Source organism: Coccinella septempunctata, chromosome 1, assembly GCF_907165205.1.
Source record: "Coccinella septempunctata chromosome 1, icCocSept1.1, whole genome shotgun sequence".
In the NCBI taxonomy this organism is placed as follows: domain Eukaryota; kingdom Metazoa; phylum Arthropoda; class Insecta; order Coleoptera; family Coccinellidae; genus Coccinella; species Coccinella septempunctata.
In genome coordinates, this window is record NC_058189.1 from 51,831,388 (window position 1) to 51,841,101 (window position 9,714).

Genomic DNA, 9,714 nt, shown 5'->3' on the forward strand with positions numbered 1-9,714 from the left:
ATGCCCAATCATTGCTTAAGTCGTTCTCTATTCCACCTACCCTTTGCGTTATTTCATCGAAATAACATAACATTTTCTGAAACTGAAGTCGATAAAAAGAATATTAAGAACCGGTGAGCAAACAGTTTATTCAAATAATTCATTGAATACTGACTGACAATTATACGAATATCAATTCCTTAGTCAATCCGAATAAAGTTTTGTAGGTACTCGGTTTTGTATTTCAAGTTTCAAGTACTGATTTGGGTCCTAAAAATGTACGAATCAGTAGATTATTCACAACATATTCCGAAAATAATTTAAAGCTATTTCAAAGGGTTCATTCAAATTCTCACCTAGTTGTGTATTAGATAATATCGTTCAGAAAAACGACTACTCTGAACCATTATTGACAATAAATTCGCAAAAATGATTTAAAAAAGCGGTTAAATGGAATTGGAACTTCCCTGAATAGATGTTCCGTTTATTTTTCATGGCAAACAAATGTAAAAGCACTCTTTGATCAAACGCGTAGAAAACAATCTTTTGCAAAACTTCAGGTTTGAGGGCCTATTTCACAAAACGTTTCAAAATGAAAAATCTTCTTGTTTTATCTGGAATGACGACATCTTCAATTCGATAGGATGAACGAAAATTTTGTTTCCATTTCTGAAGTTTCTGTCCGAATATCATATCCTATTCGAGAATAAAATGAACAATATATACTTCTAACAAATAGACGAGCAAATAGAATAAATTAAATTCACAAAATCATCTCTTTTCATAATTGAAAATTTAGTTCAGAAATAATAGTCGATGCTGAGGGATAAGAGTATATATTTATAGAGAAAAGTGTTGCTTCATAAAAGAGGACGTCTTACTGGAGGGAATACTATTCACCTAGATAACATATCATTGAGTTTGGATATACTTACATAACAACATATTATGTGCAATTTGAAGATCTCACGATAGCACGATGGGGTTGTTGGATCCATAGACTAATTGAATAGAGTTAATCTATGGTTGGATCAGTGAAAAGTGTAAATATATAGCAATGTTGGATTTGAATTAATTTTTGAATGACTACTAGTTGAATTTTCCAGAAACAATGAACTACTGTCATTTTCACAACTCTTGAAAATGAAGAGGAAAACCATATTTGGTTTCTATGTTTTTAGAGAAATTCCTATTAGATCTCAATGTTACTGAAACCTATTAATGAGCATCATAATAAACATAAATGTTTTACAATACTCCCTTGTATTTCAGCCACCCAATTAGAATACAATTGAATTGAATTGTCGTTGAGTACGAATTGGTAATTGTTCGTAATTACTAAGATCAATTATATTGCGGTCACCTTGTATCTTACTGCTCCACCGAAGTATCTCTTCAATAAGAGATCGCAAATGAAGGTCGTCGAAAAAATGAAACAATATCTCACCTTGTACAGATCGGAGAATAATTTCAGGCAAATAACCGGTTTTTATACATTTGATAGCTTAAGAAGATTGACTCGGTTTCCTATTCAAGGATGAAAATAACTTGAATTAAAGTGACAATAACGAATTAATGGGATGAACGTAAAATTGAAACAAGAATAGTACAGGGTGTCCGAGTTAAAGTGTCCCTATACCTTATTGTGGAAACTAAAGGAGCTAGAAGAAAAAGTTAAAAACAAAACCTGTCTGTAATCGATTGAACTTTTATTTTTTATAACTCACCTTAATACAGGGTGCTCCGTTTTTTCCCTGTTGGTATCAACTTTATCATTAAATGGAACAGCCTGTATATTATTGCACTTTTGAATTCCTTGTCAAATTTTAAGGTAACTTTGATATGACAACCATGGTCCTATATAGCATCGATTCTGGGATTTTTTTCACTAAAATTTTGACAGCTATAGGTGCTCACTAAAATAGCTGATACTAGTTTTCTAATGAATGTACCAAAACCAAATTGTGCCCATCTCTTGTCAACATATTGTATCATACTTTACATCTCTACTTTCAGCAATCTGATATACCGGATCATCAAGAATTAGAGTTAAAAATTCAAATAGAATCATAGTTCAATCAAAACTTAATTTTTTCAAATGGTAACCTATATTTTTTTCTTGTTCATCATGTAGAACTTGTTAAAATGAGGAAAAAATTTATTCAAACTTTTTCTGTAAAGTGAATAGTTTCAAAAATATGGACGAAAAAGTGCCTTTCCCCATAAAACTCAACGATAAAATTAATTAAGCTGTTAGAATATGGCAACTATGGAAACTAGCACTTATCTAATTGTGTATTTCTGACTTTTCTTCTGTGTCGTCAGACAACTACTTGATTTTTTTTAGAAAAATGTATCTCTGAGTTGAGTGTCCCTTTAATATTGAAATAATTTAATTTTTTTGGGAGCAGGTACTGATTATGAGTAAAAGAGTCTTTTTGTCTTTCATGGTGAATAAATTATTATTATTATTTATTCATTAGCCAATCTAGTTAATTGAATTAATCAAAAAAATCAAAGCCGTTGATTGATACCAACAGGGAAAAAACGGAGCACCCTGTATAAGGTGAGTTATAACAAATAAAAGTTCAATCGATTACAGACAAGTTTTGTATTTAACTTTTCCTTCTAGCTCCTTTAGTTTCCACAATAAGATATAGGGACACTTTACCTTGGACACCCAGTACCCTCCTGTACCAGTCTACAGGGTTAACAAATTAATGCAATAATACTCAGTTTCCCCGTTTCTCGAGACAACATTGAGGGATCCCTATTTTCGAATTTTGCTAGGAAGGATGTTAATCACATTTTTAGATTTTTCTCAAAAATCTTGCACTTGAATGAATGAATAAATTTCAAGAATGTTTTTTCAATTGCATGAACATCTAACGTTTCAACAGTTTTCAAGTAATTCAAATATCTGTTTAATGTTTAGTGGTTCCGAAGACATCAGATTTTGCATATTATCATGAAACTATTGAAACTCCTCTGTATCAAATTCAGTGATTTTCCTACGACCAGATTCTGAGATGAAGAGAAAAAAAAGTTTTTGAGGGCGAATTTCCGGATGCTGTTACTCCGAAAGAGGAGTCCTCCTCTGGAAAAAATCAAAAATAGGGGTCTATTAATATTAGCTCGAGAATATGGCAAAATTTTGTTGCATTCATTTCATGGGGACACCATATACAACAGTCCTTCTATTACAAGTATCGATATGGACTAAAAATAAAGGGATGAAACTTATGATAAAATTTTTCAACATATGATGAAACTTTGATCTGAATTAATTCTTTATGGTGAAAGGTTATCTGCATCATCATTCCACGAATGCATATTTATGTTTGCATCTCCGTAATCGATCGCCATAAATCGAATACAACAAACGATCTCGAATGTCAAGAGTAGGTAGATTATGATATCTCGATTCTGTTTTCACTTGAAATTCGCCTTATAAATAATTTTGATTGACCCAAATCGCTCTCAATTAAACTACTCAACCTTGTCTCTCCTGAAATAGAAAGGCCTTTGAAACATTTGTCATTCGTATATTGCTCCGATAGCCCTGACCATCATTACACCTATTCAAGTTTTTTTTTATTTAAATGACCTTTTTTATTTCGTTGAAAAAACTTGACTATTCGTACCATATGTACAACAATCAACATCGGGGAAAATTATTGGAAAAATCGGTATGAATTTTTCGCATTGGAAATTCACACTATGATTGAAATAGATGCAAGGTCAGAGTGATGTCAAGTGTGGGGCTCCATTTAGTCCATTTTGTGTGGGATGAGTATCGAAGTAACAAGTGAATGCAGAAATTGAGAATTCGAAGTAAAACGGTGAGCTATGTGCACAGCCTTTTGCAATTCAACCACACTTCCAGATGAGGTACCTCCACAAAAAGTATCTAAAGGTTCTGTGAAAACCTTAATTGAAATAACCATCAACCAATTTCTAACATGCTACGAAGACTTATGGAAACCGTGGATAAGCATTGAATAACCTGGTAGTTTCATAATAGTTCACTTCTATGAAATGTGATCCTGTTGTCCGCTTGTGAACAGATTCTGTATAGATCTCCCAACTCGAAGAACTTTGTTCTCCTGCACTAATTAAATGGTTCCGTTCATATTTATGTTTTCAGTTCATTAATTACATGTTTTTAACGATTGCAACTGTTAATTATTGAATGTTCAATTATTTTTGTACTTCCTCGATCTACTATAGGTCTTTTTTATGGGAGGTTCCATATTTTCTTCCAGTTATGGAATAGGATGGGAAAGGCAATAATTACATAGTGAGAGTGCCGTAAGCTACATTCAACAAGAGTTTGAGTTCGACATTTCGAAATGTGACTTTATTCCATATTCAGGAACTAGTTCACCCTCGAGTTCACCTTTATGTTTTTCTTCATTTAGAAAAAAACTTCACTGAAAGATGCATTCATTGTGAAGTGAAAAATGAGTTTAGTCTTAGTTGCCAGAAAATATATCATATAGGACTATGACAAACTTTTCTGATTTTCCTTAGTCTTCCGGAAATGCATTTTCCTGAATACAATTTAGTGATTATCCACAGAATGACAACTTTTTAAGGCTGTACCTATTCCCAAAACACCCATGAAAGAGTCAAGAAGAATATTTCCGTAGGAATGCATGTTTTAATTGGTGGGTGTACAACGATCCCCTAAACGGGAATTCAACCCCCTCAAGAATTTCAAATTGCAATAGGGGTCGAGTGATATATCACTTACAAGATTTTGCAATTCAGCTTACATAAATAAGGCAAAATTTCTGTTTTGCTTTCGTTTCGGTGTAAAAAAATTTATGGGTAGTGATGGAAGAAATGAATAAGATGTTCAAATTGCCTACTGTTCATTTCTAAATACACAGATGGAATCTTTGTTCAACATTTTATCTCACTTTCTGTAGCATTTACTTATGTATGTGAAGTTGGCGCCTACTTTTTCAAAAATACTATAATTTTTTTGGAGATCTGGGCAGATTTGAAACAGTTTTGGACTTCGTTAAAAAACAAATCAGTTGTGATGGCTTCACGCGGTACCATTTGTCCTGGTGGAATTTCCCGACACAAAAAAGGAATTCTGGAGTTCTTGAACATCTGTTGAAGAAAGGTTTGTAGAAATAAAGGAAAATTTATTTTTGACTCTGGAAAAACCTTATTGTGAAAAAAAAATGAAGGATATTTCAGGTCTCTTTCATGTTCTGAGTTTTATTGATTAAACCAAACTAGCGATAAAAAGGTCAAAAATACGAAAAATCAACATTACGAATGTAGAAAAAATTAATTTCAGCACAGTTCTAACTGGCACTCGGCGAGTTTCACAATATGTATATGTTCAACTGAAAAAAACGATTTTATCATTTTATCAGCTCTGATGCGGTCAGAAATTCCGAGAGAAATTCGAAGTACCAACATTTCGAAGCACGCAAAATTTATCTCAGAAGTTCTGAGTAACTTATGGTAGTGGCATGGAAAAAAAAAACATTTCCATTTATCAGCTATAATATGAACCCGAGTATGAATCCATTTCAGAACTTTTCTGAGATTAATATTTGCCCAAAGTGGAAATAATTTTTCGAATTTCTGATCTTATTATAGCTGAAAATTGGAAAAATCCTTTTTCTATTGAATTATTCTATATCAATTCTTAGGAGAACTGAAATATTTGTTAGTTTTGTGTCGAAATGTTAGTATCCAAGTACGTTTTGATTTTTTTCTCTTTTTCTATTCCTGCAGAACTTTTCCAACAATTCTAAAACCTAGAACCGTATCCCATTTATTGAAAAATACCACCAGAACTGTGAAAAGTGTTAGTGCCACTAATTTGTTTTTTTTTTCATCAGAATCCAGCATGTGTCGAAACTCAGAACTCAAAAAACAAAATAGTGTTTTTGAATTAAGTAGGCGCCAGCTTCAAATAAGTGTAGTGTATCAGGTGCATACTGACAATATATTCTATGTCCAAGATATTTTTGAGAAGTTTGTCGTTATTGATCACAACTTGAATGCCACAAAATGTTGATTAAGAATTTAGTTACTGTCTAAAAGCAAATTATGAACAATTCCAATATCTTGGGTTCTTTCACAAACTCGACTAATTTTGATATACTTTCATCCATGTTTTCCAACAAGCTTCTTTCACCGAAATGAGCGCTTAACAGAAATTTTTCAATATATTCATATTCATGAATAGAATAGAAAAACCTTCAAAATGATGTATCACCCGAACCTTATTCCTTGTATTAGTTTATATTTATTATGATAGTATTTTCGCCCTGACATAGTGGATGATGTCTTCCTACTATTCAAAATTGACGTATCTCGACATATTACGGAAAAAATCATAATAACCGGTAAAGAGATGAAAATCAAATGATTTCGGATGTGCTACAGGTCAGTGCTTATAATCTGGATGAACTGATTGCGAGTTGCGTAAACGCGCGTAAAATGAAGTATTCATTTAACATATTATGATTGTATCGAAAGTTTACTGGCGAAACATTTTTTTCATTCGAAATGGGTTGGTCTTTTTCATTTAGTTTCAATCATTGTTGTTCAACTATTCCTCATTAAATTATAAGGTGCCGGTCTCCTTACTATGATATGAACAATTAACGTTTTTTTACTCATAAAACGAAATGCTACACAGAAAACGATACAAAAACCGCAGATCATTAATTGGATTTCGAACTCTGCAAAGGTCAGTGCCTAGAATTCAGAGTAATCAGTTTCGTAGATTGAGCGCAACTCAATACCTGACCGTATCGGAAATTTTCGAGTGAATTTTTTCATGTAATACAGAATGCATGGTGCTTCGTAGGAAAACTTACCTTCAAAGAAGCTCATTGTCTATTATCCTCATCTGTTTGCACTTTCAACAATCCATGGTCAATCGATCATTCACACAATCGACGACAATCGTTGTTCATTGAATTATCCACTAATGCAACAGATAAGTACTATTTTTAAACGCACACAATATTTCCAGTATTCACAACACCAACCTAATAAGGGAAACCTAATAGTCTCTACCACACAAAGTCTCGATAAACGCTAAGAAACCGCACAATAATGTTCACACTTTTTGACGGTTATCGAATTTGCCGTCTGTCGTTTCCGTAAGAGCGGTTAAGCGCGAAGACACTGCTGAGTAACTTCGGTCACCTGTTGCATTCACGAGCAACTGAAACACGCGGCTTAGCTGGCGCGATGTTTCGGGTTCCCCACTCGGTTTCACTTGGCGCGGTATCCGCTTAAGTCGCTAAACTTTTACTAATCCGCATTATCTTTCCTATCCTGTACATATTGATATGCGAATCGATCATTTCACTTTCGCCGAATCGATACGTCCTCTCCGTCGTGTTTGGCTTCGTTTCGACCGTGGGTAATCATAATCGAAGGTTGGTGGCGCTTGCTGGACGACCGGAAGTCGTCGCCAATCGTTTTACTTTTACTCTTGATGTTCACCAAGAAAAAATGAGGAAATCACTAAGGTGCATTTGGGAGGGCTAGGTGGGATCTTCTTCTCCCTCTATCTGGACTGAACTGAGTCCTTGTTGTCCAATGATCATAAACATATAGACAAAAATGCCACAGCTCGACAGAGAGGAGTTTTTGTCATCATAAGAATGAGGTTGTTATGTTTCCTAGATGTGCTGTCCTTAACACTGTAAGGCTACTACAACAGGTGAACAGAATATGTTTCATCACTGCCTCTGCACCAGCATCACAAAGAACAGCCAGAAGGCCCCACTTTCTTTGGCAATGACAAACATTCATTCATTCATTGCTGTATCCCGTTACCGGGAATGAATCTACAAAAAAAAACAAAAAAGGAAAACAAAAGAGAATAAAAGGCGCGAACAGACTTGAAAAGTTACCTTCATTCATTCATTCGGTATCCCGTTACCGAGAATAAATCTACAAAAAGACTCAAAAATAAAACTATCGATGCGATCAAACTAATAATTTTTCAGGGCTAATTGCGACTGTGTGCCCTCCTGTGACTGTAGAGACCCAACCGTGACCTACAGATCCTACCACATTCCGGGCATGGATGGTCACCAACCAGATCTGAGCGCCGCTGTATCTTTCTCGAGTCTCCATAATAACTGTGTACCAAAGACCTCCACTGTGACCTGTCTAACGCTAGTTGTTCCCAGTTATGATTGGCATTAACCGATTTCAGCGATTGATCTAGTATATCCTTAAACCGCTTATACTGGCCGCCTGGTTTTCGGGCTCCCTCTGCCAATTCGCCATACAGAGCTATTTTGGGAGTATTGTGTCTTGCATCCTCAGAATATGGCCGCTCCATCTGAGTCTCGTTACTTGAGTCTCAATTGTTGTACAACTCGCGCGTTGCAAGACTTCTGCATTCGAAACTTTGTGGAACCATCCAATGTGAATTATCTGTCTTAGATGACGTTGTTGCGTTTGTTCAAGCTGTTTAATATGTCGCCTGTAGGGCGTCCAGCTTTCGCTTCCGTAAAGAAGCGTTGGGAGGACCACTGCTTTGTAAACAGCTGTCTTGGTCTTCAGATTGAGGTCGTGATTTTGAAACACTCTGTCCTTTAGCTTCCAGAATGCCCGTGATGCCGAATTGATACGGTTTTGTATTTCCGTGTCTAGGTTAGCACTAGTATTTATGAAGCTTCCCAAGTATTTGAACTGCTCGACCTGTTCTAGAGTTTCATTCTCCAGGCGGATATCTGTTTGAAGGCTTTCTGGCGGACTATGTTTATGTTTATTAAACAGTAGGCAAATCTCTTCACCAGTCTCCAGTATAAGTTTCAGTGTTTCCTCTCTGGTCCAGGAGTTTTTCGAATTTATGCTTATAGAGTAAGATCCCAGAGCGTCCAGACATAACTTATTTTCACACAGATGAAAGTTTTGGATCTCAGTAGAGTCTCATGCGCTTTGAATATCTGCGAACTTGTGGAGCTTGCCTAGTGACACCTGGGCAGATACCAGGTAGCAAAGTTAACTAAAATAAGTGTTACTTAACTTATTTTCAGATGGCTGATTTTTATATGTTTCAAAGCATATTATTCTGAAGATATATTATAAGTAACAGACACTTTCCATGGGCCAAAACTCTTGCCAGATGCTTTGAAGCTGCACAAAAAATAAATGAACAGTTATATTTCACCATTCAGACGAATAGTAGTGACCAAACATCCCCTAAACATGAAAATTATTTAGCCGGGAGTATGAAGTCGACAGCACTATGCATGCGTTTCAGAGTGAGTGAGACTATGGTACCTCGGTTCCCATTCACAATCTGTTTGGAATCCCTTTACTGTATACTTAGTATACGATACATACTGTATACTATACATTGCTCGCACATGGCACATACACATACCTAAGCAAAGAGTATCAACTCTTGCACATACACAACACATAATAATAAACACAATAAACTAACTGACTGCATTCATAGTCCCTTATTAATTCAGATACAATATAGGGTAGTATTGTCTTTCGAATTCTTGAATAGTTAATGGACAGGCATGTCTCGTATTGAAAGAATAATTCTTTTATATTTTCTCAGATGATGCCAGGTTTTGCAGCAATCGATTGCAGTACAGTACAGTCTCGATCATCCGAAATAATGTGGACCAAAGTGATTTCGGATAATCGAAATTTTGGTTAATCCAAATTTTTTTTTTGGAAAATAGGAGTTTAGGATGCCTGTTTCATAAG

At 35.1% G+C, this 9,714-nt stretch overlaps 1 protein-coding gene across 1 annotated transcript in view; it reads right to left on the minus strand.

The window, feature by feature from the left end:
• LOC123322946 overlaps nucleotides 1–7,253 on the minus strand; it is a 106,267-nt gene extending 99,014 nt beyond the window's left edge. The window contains exon 1 of the mRNA XM_044911037.1: nucleotides 6,837–7,253. The gene's annotated coding sequence lies outside the window, so the exon portion shown is untranslated. The remainder of the gene's footprint in view (nucleotides 1–6,836) is intronic.
• Between the last annotated feature and the right edge of the window lie 2,461 nt (nucleotides 7,254–9,714).